The sequence below is a fragment of the Crocodylus porosus genome, unplaced genomic scaffold, assembly GCF_001723895.1.
Source record: "Crocodylus porosus isolate Cpor-Errol unplaced genomic scaffold, CroPor_comp1, whole genome shotgun sequence".
NCBI classification, from domain to species: Eukaryota; Metazoa; Chordata; order Crocodylia; family Crocodylidae; genus Crocodylus; species Crocodylus porosus.
Window position 1 is genome coordinate 46,857,365 of NW_017728949.1, and position 22,865 is coordinate 46,880,229.

A 22,865-nucleotide genomic window follows, 5' to 3' on the forward strand; every position below is an offset into this window, starting at 1 on the left:
AAGAGTAATTTGAAAACTCTCAGAGCCAGGAATATGTTTTTCCCAGCCTTGCTTAAAAATATCAAAATCCCCATTAAGTTAATAAATTTAACCTCTGTAATGCCACATAAGGCAAATCACAGATGTTTTTTCTTCCAGAAACTAGTTAACCAACATGCACTAAGATTTATTTTGGGGAATAAAATGTTCCATTTGGAAATTAATTACAACATTAAAGTTTCTCTAATACCTTCTTTGTTTTCTTCTACTCACCATAAAGGGTTATAAAAAGACAAGTATATGCAGCAGTAGCCTCTCCTTCCTCACATTGTCTTGCTGTTGCTCTCTTATTAGCTGTAGCTATGCAGTCCTTTAGATACAGTGTGACAGGAATTGTGTTACATTTATATTAAGCACAGATGGAGCTTTTGCACTTGCTGTCTGCCTCACATTTGTAGCACCCTCATTCCTTCCAGTCATTCATTCCAGAGAAGGAATGACACCAGCAGTTCTGCTCTATTCTTGTCTTTTCTCCCACAGCTCTCAGGAAAAAAAGAGTTTGTGATTTCCATGCTAACGACCAGCCTGCCTGCTGCCAGTACTCCCTACTCCTGCCAGCGATGACATTCAGCTTGCTCTACCACATGGGATACAGCACTGATTCTTCATTATGTAAGGCAGTCTAGGTCAAGTGTAGGAGAGACACTGCTGGCCTGAGCAAGCTGGTGGAATTCCTCCTTCAGCTTATTGCTTCATGGGGTCTGGAAGTTGGATTTTGACCTTTGCTACATCTTCTTGGGTAAATGTTTTTTTGCATGATTTAATGGTAAATATGCTATTTTTCTATGCAGATGACTCAGGCTTGCTGTGAGATGCAGATAAATTGCTAGGAGAAACCAGCTTTGTCAGCATGCTTGAATAAGCAGAGTATTTCTTCTTCTAGCTATACCAGTTTTAAGACACTTTACAAATAAATGAATCATAAATTAGAGTTTGTTTAATAACATCTTCTCTATCCTTGTGGGGATTATTGTTGATTTGACTGATTAAACAGTGAACAAAATCCATTTACTTGAAGGTGTTGTGGGAAAGCATTATTAGATTTGGCTATTAGCTCTAAGAGATTTGCTGCAATTGTTGGCTGTTGCACTGCATTTGCCTCAAATTACATATATGCTTCCTTCATTAAGAACCCTGCTTTATATATTATTTCTTTGATTTGTTAAATTAATCTTAATGGCACCATTGAAAACCCATAGGATATTTGGATATCATTTACTGTATGACTGCATGGATTTGTACACCCCTGATACTGCAGATAAAACTGCATTTCATGACTGCTCTGCAGAATGCCAAAACAGCATCTGCTGACTAAACTTGTATCAGATTGTGATATATCAGGTAGATCTTAAAGAAATATTTTAAATTTAACACCCTCCTGGAAAAACAGGCCAGGCAAACCATGAAATTGATTTGTCTATAGACTGTTACCGAATGTTCCTACAGTGAAGGTTTTCAGGTGGTGAAAAGGATGATCACTAATGGAATGCAGTAGATTAGGCCCTAGAAAGTAACAGCATACCATTTATACTGCAGTCTCATGTAAGGAATTTCAGCAAGGCCGGGTTGCTTTTTAGGTATGGCAACTGTTTAATGAGGCAGTGGAATGCATTTGACAATATTTGCCTGTATCTGGAGCCCTTTATTCCACAGCCCACATTTGTGTTACAGCACCTTGGACAGCAATTAAGCATTGTGTTCAACAAAACAAAGGTTTGGCAGGACTGAATTGAAGGAGGTGGTAATTTTAAAATTGAAGTGCTTACTTAATTTAAATACATTAGCAAATATGGAAAAGCAAGTGGCCTTTGTATTGGAAATGTCTTAGAGAAAACAACTTCAGTCAGCATGTTTATCAACCAATTCTGTTCTATTAGCTTACTGCTAGGATTTTGAAAAAGAGACCTTTTCATACATTAACTTTAAATAATATTCTTATACAGATTATAGCAGCTGTCTTTGATCATAAGTAAAAAAAAGAAATGCAACATAAGAAAAATGTGACCTTGCCTTGAATTCAGATAAAAATAAAGATGTATATTTGCTCAAAAACAAATGTAACTGGGGATGATGAAAATTCCTTTGACACACTTTATTCCCTATATTGCAAAACAACTCTTTATATCATTTAATGAAAAAATGGTTATAATAATTGTAGCACTTTGCTTTTAAGTGATGTAAATAGTTCTTTTATTCTTTCATAGTTATTAAGGGCTCTGTCTCCTCTGGCACAACAGTCAAGCATTAAAGTTGACTGTTTATAATGGTTTTATCTCACTATTTACTGAATGGAATTTTTCCCTTGTGATGATCAGAGCTACTATATGTATAATTTAGGAGAAGTGCTAAGTTAAGACCTTCATTAATTAATTTGTGAACCAAGAAGCTAAATTAAAAAAAAATACAACTTCTGTTTGATACCCTGAAAACATCTGTTTTAACTTCAGCTGTTGCTTACAAGTGAAAAAGAGGGTAATAGTGGTTGAAAATATACAAAAATATCACAAGTGAGCTATTAAAACAATTGTATGTATAATACCAGTTATGAATTTTAGAACAAAATTGCTGAGTATCATGTAGTATTGTAATGATGCACTCTTAGTGCTCAGATGAAAGTTTGTTAACTGGTTTAGGCCTACAGTATTTTAGCAGAGTTATTATATTTTGTCATTACACATATGAAGGTAAAATGTAATAAGGGGGATAGGGTATTATGAATATTAAATATTTTCAGCACTAGTTTTTAGTATTAACTCAAGAAGTGTTAACAGACATTAACAATTTATTATATTTCATAAGTCATTGATTTATTTACTAAGTATTCAGTGCTGTCTTTTTTAATTTTATTTTTATGTTCTTTTTTCTGCATTGGGGAAAGAGAAAGGCAGTCACAGTATCTCAGCCTAGTGAGGCCCAAATGAATGGTTGGCATACCGAGTGTTAAAGTCCATAAAAGAGTATGTAACCCATGTAAACAAGCTGTGTTGAGCCATGTCAGTATGGGGTGAGGAATGGAACCTGAAGCCCAAACTACAGTATATGAAATGAAGCCACCCTGTATCAGCTACTGCAGGACATAGACTACTGGCTGCCTTCTGTTTTTCTGCAATCAAATAGAAGGATTCAGTTAATAAACACAATGGCCACTATCCTGGTTTGCCCCACAATATCCCTCATTTTTTTCCTGTCTCCATACTATGTAACTGAGTTTCCTAGGGCACCCTCTCCCTGCTCCTGTCCCAAGTAATTAGCCAACAATTTTCTGCAGCATAAGGTCCTTTCATGGCCTGCTAAATCTGAAAGTTCCTGAACAGTATACTAAATATAAGGAACAAAAGAAAAATACTATAAGTCTATGAATTAAAAGCTATTTAGGACTAATTTATTTTGCATAAGCATATGTGATATTAATTCTTTTACTGAAGAATTTGAATTTATTTTATTGTGAGCAATTTACAATAAAAAACTTGAGAACGTCACATTACATGAAGGAGACCTGACATTGAGGCTGTCCATCATAACTGGGCAGTAGTTATAATATGTTTGTAGGTTGTGCCTATGTACTTGCTAAATTAACCTTTACAGTTTAGTGTTCTGTGGAAAAAAACTAGCTGTTAGCATCTTAGTTTTACTTTATTTCTCTTCTGTTCTGAATGTATATAGGCCTCTAAAGTTTTAATTCACAAATTTTACAGATGGGCCTGAGCTTATAAAAATCCAAATCCTTTACAGTTCAGACTGCCACTCTTTGTGTGTGTTTAGTTTTATGTAAAATTTGACAAATCTCTTCATGTAGAATCTATATACAGCTCTGCTATTCTAGAGACCGACATTGTGTAACTGAGCGACACGGTCTCTATTTCCAGTACAAAAAAAATTACCTTTCTTTATCTGAGTTGTTTGTTTTTTTTATGCAAAGGCAGAAACAGCAATCTTTTGTTCTGTCTGGATGGTTCTTTAGTTCCTGGTTATTCAGCAAGGGTGGCTTCTTCCAGCCCTGTTTGCTGTTTAGCTCTTCCAGGAACCCATTGGGTTTCCTAGTTTATCCTCATGCGAGTGCAGGATCTGTAGTGATTCTTTCACTGGGTAATTAAGGACTCTTTCCTTTCCCCATTTTCCAAGCCATGTACATCTCTTGGATTAGATATGAACCCTAGAGCATCAAGCAAGCAAAAGAGAAACTGGGAGATTGTACAAGTCCCTGGCAACTAAACTGTATGTTTTGATCATTTCTGATACTATTGTTTGCAGCGTGTACTCAAAGCATAGTTTTCAGTTTTGATAATTGTTTGGCTTCCTGTAATTTCTCATCACTGCACTTTTGAGAAGTAATTCTTTAGGTTTCTTCATGTTATACATTAGGTCTTCTTGTTTACAGCTTAAATGGTGTTGGAGAATAGTAAAGAAATGTAAGGTTCATAGTTTTAACTCTGACTTCATAAAACATGGAGCTGCACTGCAGTGGGAGCCTCTCAGAAGGAATACTGACATACTTACTTGTTTATGCTTTAAAAAAAGTCAGTATCCCCCTTCATATATTGTCATGCTATTCACCAAAGAAAGCTAGGATTAACCAGGAAGTGTGTACCACCTCAATACCATAGTTATGTAGTTCTGTAGTTTGTCCTCTCTCAATTGTACAGAGATGCCTGAGGATAGGTCAGAGTCAGGCTGAGGCAAGAACAGGAATAGGACTGGGCAGCTCAGTCCTCCACTATGCATTTTCATTAACCATTGGTGCTTGTGGAGCAAAGTTTCAGGAAATATGGGATTTACTGCAGCCACAGGGTTCTCATAACAATTGTGAGACATACGTACTAGCGCTGATGTAGCCTGCTGGGCTGATTTCTTGTACCCAGACCAATTGGAGCTGATTACTCATGCTTCACAGTGGGTGTGAAGACTTTTCACTATATCTGCAATAAAAGAGTGACAAGGATTTTAACAAGGTGAATAAAACATATATCACAAAGTTACTTGTGTTCATTTCTATTAATTAGCTATACATTGGTATCTGTCTTGTTTAAACATATGGACACAAGATAGGTTTTTTAATGACTCCTTTTCCTTCTCCTTTTTCTTTTGGGAGCAGGTTACTTGATTTGTGATGTTCAGTTTGCTGAGAGATATACATTAAGTTCTTTTTTCAGGTATTAAAAATATGGTGAGGATTTAAATGGTGGAAGTTTAGTTTGTTTGTAAGGACTTGTTATGGCCTTGAGAAAACCTCCTGACCCCCTCTAATCCCAGACCAGGTGGTTTATATAGAAAAGATACAGGGTCTCTCTGCCACTCAAAAGTTGATGGATCTAGATGTGAGTACCTCAACATACAGTGTGACCAATGAAACTTGAGCTCCAGTCCAAAATAGTTACCTCCTATGCCATATTCTTTAAAAAGTCCTTTAAAGTACCTTAAGTCAGTGTCTATATTAAGTATTTGTCTTGAAAAACAGTTTAGGCTTTACCAGTAATACTTGAGGAAAGTAGATCTTTAAGGCCTGTTCAGGAATGTACACTTTTATAGTGTATGCATTTCTCACTAAAGTATATAAAATTGTGATTGAGTTGGGGAAAATATAGAGTTCTTATGTTGTAGTATGTATTAAAAAGTCAGTACAAGTATTGGACTACAAAATGCCTGTAGATAAACTAACTCACTAAAGACATCAAAGATTTTTACTGCAATGTCTACATTTCTTTGTCTGTCTAGATTTGAGTTGGGGGGTATTGTTTTCTTATTAATTATTTAGTCCATTTTGAGAATGACACAATTTAAAGCTGGTGCATATGTAATAAAAGTAGCTTGGAGCACAAATGATCAGAAACAAGTTTATACTTCCAAGTTTCATGAATGAATATTCTGCTGTTTATTTTATCTACAGATTTGTATTTGCCACTATTTTGTATTTTTTATTTCCAGATGTGCTAAAAAACACTTCCTCTAGGAATGAGACAGTTAATGCTGATTGAATGCTTATAAATTGTTCCAAACCTTGAAGGGGATTCTGTCTCAAAGGTGTTTCAATCACCACAAGGAACTGATTTTCTACAAGTAATGTAAGGACATTGCAGAACTTTGTAATATATGTGAAGGATAAATGACAAATGATTAAACCTAAATAAGAACCCAACAGTTCAGAGGCTTGTTTGATGCAACCAAATGGTACTAGATCATGGTTCTTTACATTTCTAGTTCCTCGAATCAAATGCAATTTAGGTAGCAATTGACCAGCCTGAATTGCTTGCCAACTGTTCAGTGGCCTACATACAGAATAACAAAAGATGTAAAGCTTACAACTGGTGATCTCACTGTTCATCTTAGCAGAAGAACCACAAGCCACATAGTAAATGTGAAGTCTTTCTGAGTTAGGTTTAAGGTATATTAAGGGGAAAACCTTTTCAAAACTGTAGTCCATTGTGTTCTTGCCCTGTACACAAAACTTGTTTCCACTTTTCTGAGTCTAGGACCTTTAATTAGTAAAATGATAGCATTTTAAAAGTTAAAGTTAACATACAAAGTAAAAACATAATAGATTTTTTAATCTATGAGAAACTGTGACACTTTTTACTTTCACATACTTTTAATTTTAAAGTATGGCATTTGAATTGCATCCTTTTCAAGAAAATAATTTATTTTCAATAGCCTTTTCTGATAGAATTATTAATGTTCTAACATGTACACACCTTTATATATATTATATATATATATATGTGGCTTTTTAAAATCTCAGTAACCAAGTGTTAGGGGGGGGTTATTTTTTAACTAAATATTTAGAAGTCTAAAATTGTTACCTCTCTACTTATATCCATTTACTCATTTTAGTATTTGCATTGCAAACACTTAAGCATATATCAAGTTAAATTCATTGCAGTTGTTAGAAAACATGCTTATAACCTCAAACTATTAGTAAATATTCACAAGCTGGACATTAAGCTGCAAGGCACTTGCTGGGTGGATCTGAGCCCCCTAAATCCCAGTATAGTCAGTGGGAGTTGAAGGATCTCAGTTCCACATAGCAGGAGTTGTCAACCAGGGGTACACGTACCCCTGTGTATACTTGGGACGGCCCCAGGGGGTATGCACAGCAGTGCAGGAAAGCAGCGTGTGGCAGTGGCGCAGAGTGGTGAATGGCAGCAGCAGCCACCGTGTGAGCTCCCCGCCTCCTGCCGCTGCCATTCACCATTCTGCACAACTGCTGTGTGCTGCTGGCTTCGTGTCCAGCTGGCTGTCAGCCCTCATCCTCCTCTGGAAGGGGGTACACTCCAGAAAGGGTACACTCCTTAAAAAATGTTGAAAACCTCTGCCATATAGAATAAGTCAAATATGGCACAAATGATACCATCACAAAAATCCCGTACGTTTGTATAGGGGTGTCAACCTGCAACAGGTGCTACAAGTGGCATAGGCAGTCACCGTGCATGGCACAAGGCAGACCAGGGAGGAGATAGGCCAAGGAGCAGAAAACAAATCAGGCAGGGAGCAGAAGGCAGAGCAGCAGATTGGGTAGGAGGACAGAACAGGGAACGTGAAACAGAACAGCTGATCAAACAGGGGAAGGAGGATGGGAATAGCACTGGGGGAAGATATGGGGCTAATTTGTGGCATGCCTGCAAAAAAAGGTTGTTTCTCACTGTGTTATATATAAAATAAGTCATGATGCATCCTATCAGGGCAGCATCTAAACTGATTCTGGTAGCTCTAATTTATCATAGACTTTTTAGAGTTGTTGAATTAGACATTTGAATGTTCAGTATCTATACTGGTGAAAACAATCATTATATACAGATGAATACTTGTTTTTATCCGCACTTGCCTAATTCATATGGTATATAATGAAGTAAGTGCTTTATTATTTTCTCCTCTTTTTCTCTCAGCATCTCCTCATCCTGGTCTGCTTGCTACCACCCTGCTTGTTGTCCTCTTCTCTTTAAATCGTTGGTTACTCAACACCCACCTCACCCTAGTGTGGATGCAGATATGACTTTGAAAAGTATTTGTCTATAGCCCTTCCAGTTTTAACTGGGGGGAGGGGGTTGCCACAAAAGCAAAACTAGAAGTGTATATTCTCTCAGACTTAGCTTTGGCAATAAAAAAGAAGCCATGAGCCATTGCAGCTGTAGGTTCATTATGCTGGAAGCCACTGTCACTTAGCAGTTTGAATTTTAAAAAGCAGCTTTTTTGTAAAGGCTCCAGGTCTGGCTGCCTAGCTGCTGTTCTAAACCTTGTAATACAGGGTTCTGACATCACAGCTGTCTAACAAAATGTTTGACGGGCAAGACAGTTTGTTATGTATGGATATGATATCATATCATGCTGGCACATTAAGGTTTTTTAATTGACCCTATCCTACATAATGGTAAATCTATCATTAATATGCTGTAATGAGTTATAAAATAAGATGGTGATAAAAAGGTAGTCAGTTGTGAAATGCAAGGGATCAGTTTTGGACAACCTTCTTGTGTCAACATCATAAATCACAATACATGGGCTTTGGTATAAAAAGATCATTTATTCCAAGAAGAATTGAGTTGTATTCTTGTGCTTATGTTTCAGAAGTAAATGGTTAAATATTTAAAAATAAAATGAAAACAACAAAGGCACTTTCCTGGATATTTTGTTTAAGTTTTTAAAATAACTTTTTATTTTAGTCCTTGTCCTTGGTTTCTTCTGAGAAAAAATATGACTCTACAAAATAAATTTGCACAAACTTGTTAAAAATGCTACTATGGCCAGAGGAGCTATAAAAAAAAAAAAAAAAAATGGTTACCACAGATTCATTCTTTTTGCCAGTAGATGGAGCTGTCTTGTAAGGCGATGGCTCTCTCTTTTTTCCACCCTCCTCCCCCTATCTGCCTTTTTTTTTTGCAAGCTATTTGCTGATTTGTATTAGGTACCATAGAGTGAGCCTCAGAACAGGAAGCTGAGGATGAAGCAGAAAGGATACTGCAGAGGTCTCTCTTTCCCCCCCTCCCCAGTGAGAATGCAGCAATTGTAAATACTTGGCATTTTTTTGAGCTAGAAATCCTGAACAAGTTTATTAGACAGCATTTCATTATCACCATCTCTGATGCTTTCTTTCTCATAGTATATTTGAAATGCCTGGTGTCTCAGGTAAGTCAACAGGACATTTAATCATAGATCTTAGTTCATTTGTATGGGTATCAATGGTTTTTTATTCAATCAAACGAGAATGCTTGCTTTGTAGTTTATACTAAGTGTGGGCTAAGACAGGAGATCCAATTTTGGATTTTTAAAACCTTTCACAAGCTGCAGTCAGTCAGGTCTGTTTAGCAACACAGGGTTCTGTTACAAGATTGATTTCATTGGCCTTATATTTTTTTGGATGTTTGCCAGCTCTTATAATTGTTTGCCTATTATTAAATTTAAGGAATTTATTTCCGTAACCATCATTTAGGAGTGATAACTACCTAATAAGGATCATATTGTTCCTTAGAGCAAAGCACAAACTGGAACATAATGTTAAGCACAGTAAAAAGGCAGTAAGGTTACAAAGCCTAGAGTTGCAGAGGTATACAGCTAATCCTACCCTATTCAAACAGAGGCTGTGTTCCAGGCCAAATGCCTTACCCAAGATTTTGGTGCAGGGCTTGCTGCCTTTTTTCCTTCCTGACTGTGAAAATCTTTCAAACTGTATACACAGCAGGCAAGCCTTGCTTTTACTTACGTAGAGATCAGCACTAGTGGTAATACTGCAGATATGACTCGGTTCATAATCTGAACCGTCTTGCTTTTTTAAACAGCACAAGAAATTTGCCAGGTGGACATCAGGCTCTTTCAGCGTCTTTTCTAAAATGGATTACTCCTCTGCCACTTGTCTGAGGTATGTGCATACAAACATTCGCATCCAACACACATCTTTTGGATTTGGATTCTTCCCCCCTCTCCCCACCCCGTTCTTTTGCAAAAAGTTTTTGTTGCTCCCTCTGCAGTATTTCAAATTGAACTGCCATTTTAATTTTAATGCTGGACTGTGTTTTAAAGCCCTCACTGTGTATTGGTTTCCAGAAGTACTTGTTTCATATCTGTGATGTCAAACTCCTGAGCTATGTAAACTGATATTATTATCACACTCTTGAAGCATGCCTGCTTTTCATATTGACTTTCAGTTTGGCGTATAACTGAGTGATCAGTATATTTACTGCAAAAGAAAAACTGCATTAAATTTAACATTGAGAATTTAATGCAAAATGGACAAAAATGGGAAAAGTCACTGTTATGCTTTTAGTTTATTTGGTTGTGCCTAGGCTGTGTGATTCTTTACTTTAACACCAGCAGGTAAGCTTATCTTCAACACTTGCTGCAATATTTGGATGTGAGAGGAGGTCAGAGACAGATGGATAAACCTTAACTTTGAATGCCCTCACTTTATCATGTAGGTACTAGTTTTACAGTTCATAGTTAATTCACATTATTGTGAAGGCAGTATCTGGGAGGGAGGAAAATTTCTACTGAGGTCAAATTCACATCTTTCTCTGGAAACTCCAGGAAAACAATAAAAATATTTATAGTATCTTTATTTGAAGAGGCTAATGGTTGACTAATATAATTTAATGAGAATGCTATACTTCAAACCCACCTGCACCCTTGGGTTGGATCTGGACCATGAGGCTCCTTACAGGCCTGATGCAGACTGCAAAGTGACTCTTAGGCTGGATCTGGACCCAGCAGTGATGGTGGGGGGGTTAATACACCTGTTGCTCACCCACTGACGCATGCCCATCAGGGCTCCATCACTGGGGATTCAGCAGTAGATCCCACCCCCAAATCCTTGGCCTCTGCTGGAAATAGGCAAAACGGCTTCATGGGCTGGATACACAGTGAATGGATCCATTGACATCATAAGACACAAAAGTAGCAAGAACGAGATTTATTATATCATAGTATTGTATCACTCTGGCATGAAACTAGTTTCCTATAGCTTGCTGTAGCTTACTGTTTTATATTACATGGATTCATGTTTGGTGTAAAGTTTCAGAACTTAATGTGAACTACTGAAATAATTGGGAACATGAAAGAATGTAGTGACTTAGTATTTTTGTTTAGAAGTTGAGGTGATTTTAAAATACCAAGTCCTCAAATACATTTGAATGTGACTTTTAAATTCATTTGTCATCATTTAAACATGCCTGACTAATGAATCATTGAGGCCATCCACATTATAACTCATCGTACCATCTTTCCATAGCTGGAATTTTCATTGAAATCAATAAATCACTGGCAGAACGGGAAACATGATAGAATGTGCTGTATAAATGGACAATTTTAATATTTGATTTTGTCCAATACTAAACTGAGCTCTAATGTTATATTTTGTTGCATGATCCATATTTATTTTCTTTGCTTACGTTAATCTGCAGAGCTGAAACTAGGGGTGGCTGACTTCCTGCTGGTCTTGAGCAGTCTTGGGCTAGGTACACACACTCCGAGGTGGAATTGATCTAAATTATGCAGTTTTCTGTAGGTGGCTCTGCTTCCTGATCTTCACTTTCTTTCATTTGAGGGCCCTCTGTAAGACCACATTTTCATTTCACTTCGTTTGCTTTTAGGTCATTATTATTCTCCTACTTGTTCCCATTATACAGCAAGCATCCATACACTCTGCTTCTATACCCTGTCTTCTCCTTACCAGTACTGTTATCTTCTGCCATTCCCATATGTACCATACCCAGGTCCTGGCTTTGTTCATGACCTTTATATACACTTTCTGCATTTTCAGACTTTCTTGTTGCCTTCTGGGTATTTCATTCTCTTTACAGGTGTCCATGCTCCCAATTCAGAAATTCAGCATTTCAAATATCTATGGTTCCAAATGTCCTTTTACACCTTCATACTATGCTGCTCTGCTCCATCAATAGTATTGTCTAACCACAAAAATCCTTGCCTCTTGCACTTAGATAAGTTATTCTCAAATAATATCTTTGCTTATTCCCCAGGCAAAGTACTATCCAACCCCTGTCCCATCTTCCTCATTCTCTGCTAGCAGAAAGTGTTCTTATGTTTTCTTCTCCTATGTTCTCATCACCTTACCAGACATCCTCCTCTCATTTATGACAATGGTCCCATTCCTCTCCATATTTATTTCATTACATTTTACTACTTTAGTTTGGTTGGAGGCAGAAGTCCAGTTTCTACCTCAGTTTCTGTTTTCAAGCTTTATTGTTTGCTCCAAAATCTCTCTCTCTCCCCCTCTAGGACAAGAGTATCAAAGATAGGGCTTGAAGCCCTACTGTCTGGCCCACTTTGCTGTGACCCACACACTGCTGGACCAGGCCTGCATGCAGAGCCGGGGTTCCATGTTGTCCATGGTGCCACCCCATTCAGTCCAGGATCAGTGTTGCATGTAGTGGCTTCTTCCATGCAGAGTACAGCACATTCCCATACTGGGTGTGGTGGGGAAGGGTGCCACATGCAAGACAGATCCTGGACCAGCTGGAGCCCATGCCAGCCTGCTCAGAATTCACACCACACATGTACCTCCTGCTCCCCCCCGCCAACGTGGCACAGTCTCAGAACAGGTTGGGGTGGGAGGGGTCCTGGCAGGTGGGGCGCGAGGGAGTGGGGCACGTTCCTTGGGTTCCTGATCTAGGCCATGGACTGGCCCAGCACGTCATCCAGGCCACAAAGCCGGAAGGGTTTGACACCCCTTTGTTTCTTTATAAACTTTGATTCAAACTCTAGTCCTTCTGCTGCTGGTCCCTCTTATAGTCGCTTTCTTTGCTCCCAACAGATGTTTTTGTTATTTATATTAGTTGTTACAAAAACCAGCAAATACTGCATGAATATCAAGATCAGATAGAGTACTTTAAGAGGATATCTAGAGGTTCTTGTGACTCTCTCAGACTGTTTTTTGATGTTGGTATTGGTCAGAGATGACTCAACCTAAGTTTCAACAGTGTGACTTTCTAAGTAAAGTATGTTATCTTAGGGAAGCTTCCAGAAGTTTTTCTATTAAAAAGTGCATTTTAAACCAATGAGTTTGGGAATATTCCAAATTTACTCACAAGCAGCACTTGAATTCTCTCATCCCTCCTTGGATACCATTTTCTACTTATTTCTACTTATTCCCTGTTTTACAGTGTTTGATTCAGAGTAAGATGTTTGATTTCCTTTAATACTGTTAACAGTCTAGCCACACTTTTTTCAAATTATCATAAATTTACATATGAACATAGAGTCTAAAAGAAGGTTGCAACCTTTCAGGATAAGATGACACAGATAAAATTTTAAGAAAGAGTTTCTTTAGTAGACCTGGAAATGGAAGTGGAAGGGAAATATTACAGTACCATATATTAAAAATAAGTTCCTACAGCACTGTATATTCTCAATCAGGGGTTGTCAACCAGGAGTATGCAAGAAGGCCCTAGGGGTTACACATGGGCAGGCAGGGATGGAGCATTGACATGCATCATGCCACGCTGCTGTGCAGGTACTGCCCACCCAGCCAGACATGGGGGGCGGGGAAAACTCACACATTCAGCCTCGTGCCACCCCCACCCCTCCCACTTCGCATTCAGCCACCAGGGGTACCCTGCTCCATGTCTGGCCCCCAGCGGTACACTGTTCCAAAAAGGTTGAAAACCCCTGTTCTAAATGATGATACTTATATTAACTAATTTTCCAAACTCTCCTATACGGTAATAATAGATATGCATTGCCTCTGATACCTACAGAAGAATATATTGATCAGAATTCATGCAATGCCTAAAAGCTATATGAATTAGAATTTCTCAAAGTACTCAATAAATTATCCCATTACATTTCTTTGGGATGTCATACATTGTGTGTGTATGTATGTGTTGTACCACTCTAAATTTTGAAATGGCTAGAAACTTATTTTCCAAATATTAGCTGATTTCTTAATAATTCTTTTAGATCATTCAGGTCTTATAGGATCAGGATAGCAAGTACATGAATAAAGAGATTAAAAAAAAAGACCTATGATAAGTCAGGTCAATTTTAACTCAGTCTACATCAGTGTAAATTTTAACTCAGTTAAATCTATGGTAGATTTAATTAGACTTTTTTGTGCAATTTTTTTACTGAAAACTAGGATAATTCAGAAGATGATTAAACAGAAGTGGATGCAGAAGAGCCAGATTTCAATATAAGGCATTTTTGGCAGGAAGGAAATTCAATCTAAAAAATTTATTTTCAGAAAAGGAAGATAAAGAAGTGTATGCTGTCTGAAATACATGGTAATAGATATAGCAATAGAGAACTGTCTATATCTTCTTAACTGCTACATTAAAAATACTTCACTGAGAAGAGCTTCCATAAGAGATTTTCAGTTTTTTTTCTTAAATGTTTATTATATATACCTCTGAATGGTAGATTGGATATATTTAGAACTTACCTTCAATGTAGGTTTGTCTTAGTTTCAAATTGTGTTTATTTTTTACTGACTGATTGGTAAAGTCAGAAGTTTATACAGTTGCAGGTTATCATAAATAGGCAAAGTTTTCAAGTCCTAATATCGTTTTGAAACAAATTCCTACCAATACTACAATTCCAAATTAATAATGGGCAAATAAAAAATTAATTAGGATTACCAATAACATCATTATTTTAAGAGTAAGCAGGTAGATTTTTCTATGTAGACTGGAAATTTTCATGGAAATTCTGCAAGACACTAACATAAAAAAATCATGTGAAAGAATAAAGGAAGTTTCTACAGGAGGTAAAGTAATGAAAACAAATTAACAATTTGCATAAACAGCATTAGATTTTTTCCTATTATTTCTGGTGGAGAAACATCCTATGTTAGACATTTCAAAGGAACATTTTTAACCATGTTTGGCACTTCTGTAAAATATGTGGCACTTCTATAGAATTTTTCATAACAAATTAAATTGTTACACATTTTGTCACATAATGGGTTTGTCTATGAAGCCATGCAAAATATCATTAAAAAGCAATGTTTATTTAGCTGATCAGTATAAAAAGCAATATAGACAATCAGATTGAAATCAACATATGCCCTTATTTCATTTCTTACACAAACAGATCTACAAATGTGCTTGTAAACTAACTAAACAAGAATGCAAACTGCAAATTAGAAAACTAACTGGTTGTTCACATGCACAGATAACCAACTGCAGGAAGACTATATACATTCAAGGGTGCAGCTTCATATACTGACTTTTCCTACATAGACCACGGCCAGTTTGAGAATGGGGTTTTAAATGTAGGCAAAGCTATAGACAGGTGCACAGTAGGTTGCCTAGCTGCCTGGCTCTCGTTACATTCAGATTTTTGTAAAGTCCATTAAATGTGAGATGCATCTTTAGGTAGGGATATACAGTACTTTGGAATACCTGACCCTAAGTGCACAGAATAAGCTGGAAATGGGCTGTGAAGATGCTCTTTTATAAGAAATCTGTGTTGTACAGTATGAAGTAGAATTATTAAATATGCAACTGCCCCTCACGCTGTGGACAAGCAAAACTCGTGCCATGGGTAACACTGCATGTGTTAAGGCACAGTGGGGTGACAACTACAGGGATGGTGGCCCCTGCTGTGATGCCTGCCAGTTGTCGAGGAGATCAATGCAGGGAGGTCCTGGGGCCCTGCACCCCTAGCTGCTGACAGGCAAAACTGGTGCCAGGGCTGTCTCTGTCTTGGGGCAGTTGAGTGTCTTGATTCTTTCCTCTCCTTAGCCTGGTTTTGTAGGTGCTCATTGATGCTCGTTAAGTTGTTATATAGTAGCTAGGTCCTGTGTATGGTCCCTGAGTGAATCATGGTTGATTGATTGATTGATTGGTATCTGGTAACACAGCAGCTTAGCAGGAGGCCTGCAGCAGTGTCTCCCCTCCCTGCCCCAGGACAGACGCAATCAGTTCCACAAGTACCCATGGCACCAGTTTTGCTTATCCCTAGCTTGAGGGGCAGTTCCCCCCCAAACCCCTCCACCGATCTTCTTGAAACTTGGCTGGCTTTGTGGTCTCAATAAGAGCTACCACTCCTGAAGCTTTGATCCCCCTGTGTTGTAACACACAGACATGACAGGAGTCTTGCTTTCAAGAATTTGGGGTACAGTTCCCCCCAAGCCCCTATACTGATCTTCTTGAAACTTGAGAGGATTTATCCTATCTGTAGAGTCTACTATCTCTGAAAATTTCATCCAAATGGGACAAAACCCAACAAAGTTATAGATATTTTATTGTTTCCCCATTATGCCATATGGCTGGATCTCCAAGGCGGCTCCGAAGCTCTTTGGGAGCTCCGAACCACTTCAGGAAGCCAAACAAGGCCATCACTTCAACCCAGACATGCTGCTTCAGACCCCGAAGTGTCCAAAGCTTCTCCGGATCCAAAGCTCTGTCGGAAGCCTCGCACAGCCCTAGATTCAAAAGCCACACAAGGTACTTTTACATAGCCATGAGTTGTAGCACCGGGCGTTTTGAAGGAAAAATGTGCATCGGTGCTGAGAAAATGGTGGTGGTGCGCTTTAGAACTAACACCCCTTGGAGGTACTTGAGTTCAAAAGTGCACCATCACCATTTTCTGTGTACTGACATGTATTTCACCAATTATACAGCTGCACATGGTGCAGTGCAGCTCAGCTTAGTCTGTGTGTGGAGCAGACTTGATTAATTGAGTCTGCTCCAAAGTGGCAGATCTCTGGCGCATCACTGGGAAAAAAAAGGATGTGTATATATGCCAACAGATTCCTGCAGAGAGATCTGCTTTACATAGGAAGTTTAAACTAAGCATGAAATAAGCAGCAGCCCACTGCTTTTAACATTTGTAGGACATTAATAATATATGTTACATAATTGTACTAAGTCCACTCTCAATTAGAGTCCAATGAAAAGAACTGCTTTTATCTAAAATCTATTTTAATATTGAAATTGATTCTTGAGAATGGTGGAACATAGGAACATGGAAGTGAAGAGACTGTCCCAACTACCAAATACACTACCCACTGGTTTCAGTCAACCATGTAATATATGTTTATTCCATAAAGTTAAATGGGATCATCCACTCCAACTCCTCCTATACAAAACATCCCTCAAAGCTCCACAATAATTTTAGGCAATGCAGTATAAAAAAATCCCTCAATAAATTTGCTACAAGAAGAGAGGAACAGAGACAAAGACATCCATGTCCTTTGCTCCTACAATAGCAGGAAACATGTTAAAGAAAATGTATCCAGGTGGTCCTAGGATCATTTGGCAAAATATTTAAAACTGGTTTTTGCCTCCCTGCCAATCAGGAGCAATCAGCGAGCAGCAGAGCCCCCCCTGCCAATCAATGGTGGGAGGTGCACAGGGAAACCTGCAGCATTAAAGGAGCTGCTGTGTACCCCACTCCCACTGTGAATTTGGTTGGTCCTTAGGGATGTGCATTTAACTATAATGACTACAAGACACAATATCTTTTGACTATTTTTGTCTAGTTTGTGTGTTTTTAAATGCTATGTATAATCTAGCAATTTATTATACACTCCAATAGTAATATTTGTTTTTTATTTGAGTTTAAACTGAATAATTTCATTCTAGCTCCTAGTGTATTGGTAAAGCCTCTAGTTTCACTTTAATTGAAGAAAGAAATGTAGTGTTATATGTGATGAGGTGCCACACCATGTGCACCCCACTTTTCAAAATCCTAAATCCACCCATGCCCTTATATCCTTATCTGCATTTGCACACAGAATAGAGCACAGCAGGGTGTAATGGATGTGTTGCTTCTCAGTTTCATTACTACTTCCTCTCTGACACGTGCAAAAGATTCTGAGAAGCAGCAGTGAACTTAGTGTTTTGTAAGATTCACTGTGCTGCTGTATAGTGGTAAGTCCTCTTTAAGTTTTTTCAAACAGATGACCCTGCATCTCTGCTATTGGAGTTCCTGAGCTGTAGTTTGCAGTCTCTTTGGGCAGTTATAGATGTGCTCCAGGGCTAGGTACAGACAGTCAAAAAGCAGGTTAATCTAAACTGCATGGATTAAATAGAAATAGAAGTGAACAGACATTTACCTTTGATTCAAGAAATGCAGCCAAGTGCCTGTAGTGGCTCAGGCCAGAAGCCAGGGTGCACTAGAGCACGGCTCTCTGACTGTGTCTGCTTCCTTGTCCTGCTGCCCCTGAGGTCTTGGGATTTGCAATCCGAATTCCAACAGCAGGACTCTACAGGGTTGCTCATGACGTCCTCTTCCTGCTTCCAGGTGCTTCTGGGATTTGTAGTCCACAGCTACAACCAGCAGTAAGTTTGAGCAGGGGAAGTGGAAAGGGATACTGGGGGACTGTGATTTAACTTGAACCAGGAAGGGGTCTGGGGCAGAAGTTTCATAAACTAGTTTGACCCAAATCAGTTAAGTCTGATACTATATTCAGTCAGGTCTATCTTAATCCAGTTTCAGCCATTTTGAAACTGGTTTATGTGCACTGAGCCATTACCGGTTTAAACCATTTCATGATCACCTAAACTGGTTTATGTGTAGCTTCTTTCCCTAGCCCAGGAATTGGGGTGGGGGTGGGGCTCTAATTAAAGTGCCCAGAGCATCACATGTATCAGCAACCCCATGCTGAAAAATGGCAGTGGGGTTCTTTAATTAATTAATTAATTAATTAATTAAATTAATTAATTAATTGAATGAGCTTGAATTAAAGCACCCTCACCACCATTTTTCAGCATGGGGATGCTGATACACATGACACTGGAGTCTACTACATCGTCGTAATTACCACACTCCAGCAGACTCGTTTAATTGAGTCTGCTCTGATGTGCTATAATTACAGTGCATTGAAGCAGCCTCACTACACTTGTATAGGTGCCCTTTGATGCTATGTCTGGTAATTCTGATTTCCGGGATAAGCTTGTTCAGAGAATATAGTCTTTCTCTTTAATACTGTCAGTCATGGGCAATGATCACAGACTGACAAGTTTCTACACAGCTGTAAAGTTGACTAATCGTGGACTAGGATTAAATAAAATTTAATGGTTCTACTGGGAGAAACTGAAATACAGATTCATGAAATGATGAATTACCAGACATGCTAATAGAAGAAAGCAAATTATCATCTAATAAAATACTCTCCCCATCTTATCACTGTATAACTCATAATCTTGACCCTGGGTAGTGGCTGTCACTGAGCTCTAGATAAATATGGGAAAAACATGAAACAATCAACATATGCATTGAAAAGGTAGATCTTTCAATTTTATTCTTTTGGCAAAGTATCTCTCTTTCACAGCAAACAGCAGTCTCCTGCAGATGAGGATGTCTACTTTGTAGTGTCTTGAAAGAATAATTATTTGCGATGTTAGAGATTGCCCTCTGCTTATGGCTTAGACCTTTCCTCTCAGAATGCTAACATGTATAGCTGAGCATCAAAGTTAAGCCCTTAAAACAGTATTTTGTTAAAAGCTTTGTAGGATTTAAAAATTAGGCTCCAGTCCAGTTTGGTACTAGCTTTTTAGGCCTCAATAAAAAAAACTGATTCTAGGGATAAGGCCAAGATTGTGAAAAATAGAAGTCTAGAATTAGGTTCATAGTTCCATGTTTCAGGCACATAAATAAATTACTTAATTTTCAAAATTGCTGAGTAACCAGCTCCTACTGACTTCAGGGTGAAATCCTGAGTGCTCAGCACTTTTGAGAAAAGTTGGCTTATTTCTTTCTGATCTCTTCAGATAAATTCCCAACATCAAGTAAAAATCATTTGTTTTATTTTATATGAAAGGAGGTAATACAAAATGAGAGAATTATATCATAAATAGTAAAACTGCATTTAAGGGAGAATTCAGTGCTGTAAGCAATTACCTTCCCCTTATGAAATATCGAATTTTGCTTTTATCTGGATAAATGCTTCTAATTCACATAGCTCTCATAACATGATAATTATCAGTAAATAAATTTAGGGATAGAAAATACAAAGACACTTTCTCATGGTGTTCAAATGATTTTATTTATATATTTATTTACAGGACTGGACTTCCTTTTTAGGATTATTTTCACTTCCAGAAGTTTTAGGGACTTAATGTTAGCACTTCCTTGCCATATACATCTACTGCCAGTTTTTAATTCTAAATTGAATATCCTAGGTTAAAAGCATCTAAAAAATACTATTTTTAATCTGAGTGCATCTCAAGTTCCAGACTACTCTGTACAAATTGGAAAGGGAAAGTTCTGAGTAAGGAGGATAATGAGATGGCATTGCAGACATCTTTCCAAACATGAGGGCCAGCTTTTAGAAGAAAGCATTAAATTGCTTGTTTGAAAATCTGACAAGCAAGCAATGGAAGCTAGCACCCTGGGCAGACTGGAGGTGGGAAATGGTTCCTTGCTACTGTAAAGGTAGGCCTGAGATAGGCCACAAAGAGCTTTGGAAGCAAAGACAAACATATTCTGTTTGATACAATAAAAATGGGGAAGCCCATCAATGGATTCAAAGAGAGTGGGGATGTGGTTAAGTAGAAAATGATTTTTATAGCAGCATTCTAATTGATATGACTGGCAGGATTGCATTATTTGTAAGGCCAAAGAAAAGTGTATTGCAATAATTAGGGAATATCATAGGGCCCCTTTATGTGTGTAGGTAAAGGCGCAATGGGACATAATGAATGATCCACACGATTATACCTCCTGACATACCGGATATGCATTGCAGGAGTCACAATTATGTGGATTGCGCATTAGATCACATTGTGCCTTATTGCTGGTGCAGAGCATGCCCAATCCTGGGCCTCCCCTGCACTGGCAAGAAGCAAGTCCCCCCGACCTGGGATACAAGGTCACCTGTCGGGGCTCTCAGTGGAGGGAGAACACCATGTGTTCCTGTGGCTGGGAGCCCCAGCAGCTGACCGAGGCTCCCAGTCATGGGAGTACTCCAGGAGTCCCTACAGTAGGGAGACCATAGTTGCTGCACTCTCCCAGTCGTGAGATGGGCTTCACACCCCTGTGTGGCTGGGATACTGGAGCTATCGTGATCTCCTGCCTGCAGGGATATATGGGGTGCTCCAGGGCTGGGATATTTCAGCAGCTGTAGCTTCCCAGCCACGTTGATGCTTGTCCCTCTCCCCCCCCATGACTGGGAGCCCTCTCAGCTGGGAACTCCCAGGATTTGGGGGTGCACATAGGCCTCCTCAGCTGGGAGCTCTGATCAGTTGATGAAAGCTCCCAGCCATAGATATCCATGATCACATGTTCTATTAACAGCAGAATAGGAAGCAGCTACAAAGTTTTATTCCACAAAATGTTTAAGAACTTTGTTAGGTATATCATGAATATGAGGTACCTGGTTCAGGTGAAACAGGTTCAATATATTGTACAGAGATGGATTTTGCGGGGACTGACTAGCATTAGTTTCACTTGGTTTCAGCGGTCCTTAGGCTTGATTGCTGGTCCTCCTCCCATATTTAAGTTTGTTAGGTTTAAGATTGCTAGGTTAGGATGGAGAACTAGTCCTTAAGGCTAAAGTTGGTGTCTGATTAGAGGTAGCAATGGATCTGTGAAATGTGTAACACTCAGATGGATTTCTGTACTTCTCAAAACACTGAGCAGTAAAACTAAACAAAACCTTATAAATGCTCATTCTTCTGCTACTAACTTTAACTACATTCCCTGTCAAATGCATTTCTCAAGATGCAGTGTGGTGTCATTCTGTGTCTTGCCATTCAAATCCCTTTTTTCATGGGACCTATTCATTTTTCCTTTTTCTACCTTTATTTTATAGCAGAGGCATTGGTATGAGGTTTGTTTTGTAAGGAGTCTCTTTTGGTGAGTGCCTCATTCAGAAACCTTCTTGTATTCTGTACTGTCACTATCTCCATTACATTTCATATTTTGGAAGTACAAGCATAATGAATTTCAGCAAGGACACTTGCACTCTGTTTGGAAAATAAAAAATTATTTTTTTATTCCTGAACAGATTGTGAGGTCTTACCCTACACATAAAAAATCATTTGGAATAAGGTAGGAGAGGTACTTAAAACAAAAAAGCTACTCTTGATGAACTTCCAGCATAGACAATCCCCTAATGTTACCTTCCAAAAAATGCAACACTAAAAGACCTTTTTGTGGAGAATGTCCTGCATTCCATCACACTCCCACTTTTATTAAAGATTGAATATGGTAGTTAAAAAGATTAAAAATGAAGCTAGGCAGACAAAGTTCTTTGGGTAGATGAGATATCATTTATTAGACCAACTAAATAGTTGGAAAAATTGCTCTTTGCAAGACCAGCACAGCTACAACCAAAAAAACAAAAAATGAAGTTTGTTTTTTTCAAATTACTCCCAGCCATCATCCTGGCATTTTTATTATAACTCTTTTCAAGTAATAACTAGGGATTTGGGTTTTCCATTTCCCACAGAAAAACAGAGAAAACCATAGATTTCCCAACTTTATTAGAGAAAAAAATGGATTTTTCCTTTTGGCAGAGATTCCCACTTTTGCGAAGAGCTCTGCAGGTGGTAGAGTTCCAGCCTGCAAGAACTAATTGCAAAAAGGGCAGAAAACCCCCAGCCCTGTCTGGAGGAGGAGGGAGAGGGGAAAAGGGAAGGGTTCCCAGTTACCCAAGGCTTCACTCAGGCTCACTGTTGGTTCCTGGAGCCTAAGGCAAGTGTGGCTTGCAGGGGCTGGGGTCTCCCTCTGGCAGGGCTGGGAGGTTGCGGGTCATGGATGGGGAGCACCGACAGGGATAGGTAGGGGGGCCCTGGGTGGCAGGTGTGGGTTTGGGGGACTGCCAGGGCTGGGGGAAGAGCCAGCAGGGCAGGTGGGGGGCAGGGCATGGTTGTGTTGCTGGGACCTGGGGGAGCAGGAAGGTGTTGGGGGAAGCCCCACATGGAGTGCCATCCAGTGAC

The 22,865-nt window shown here is 38.7% G+C and overlaps 1 protein-coding gene across 6 annotated transcripts in view; it reads left to right on the top strand.

The window, feature by feature from the left end:
- Window positions 1-258: 258 nt before the first annotated feature.
- SCN1A (sodium voltage-gated channel alpha subunit 1) overlaps window positions 259-22,865 on the top strand; it is a 177,492-nt gene continuing 154,885 nt past the window's right edge. For 4 of the 6 annotated variants that reach the window (XM_019553579.1, XM_019553581.1, XM_019553576.1 and 1 more), the window contains exons 1-2: window positions 259-778; window positions 9,804-9,883. The gene's annotated coding sequence lies outside the window, so the exon portion shown is untranslated. Of the gene's footprint in view, window positions 779-8,960; window positions 9,154-9,803; window positions 9,884-22,865 lie in introns of those variants that run through there. The other 2 variants (XM_019553577.1, XM_019553578.1) reach the window with 2 other exon arrangements.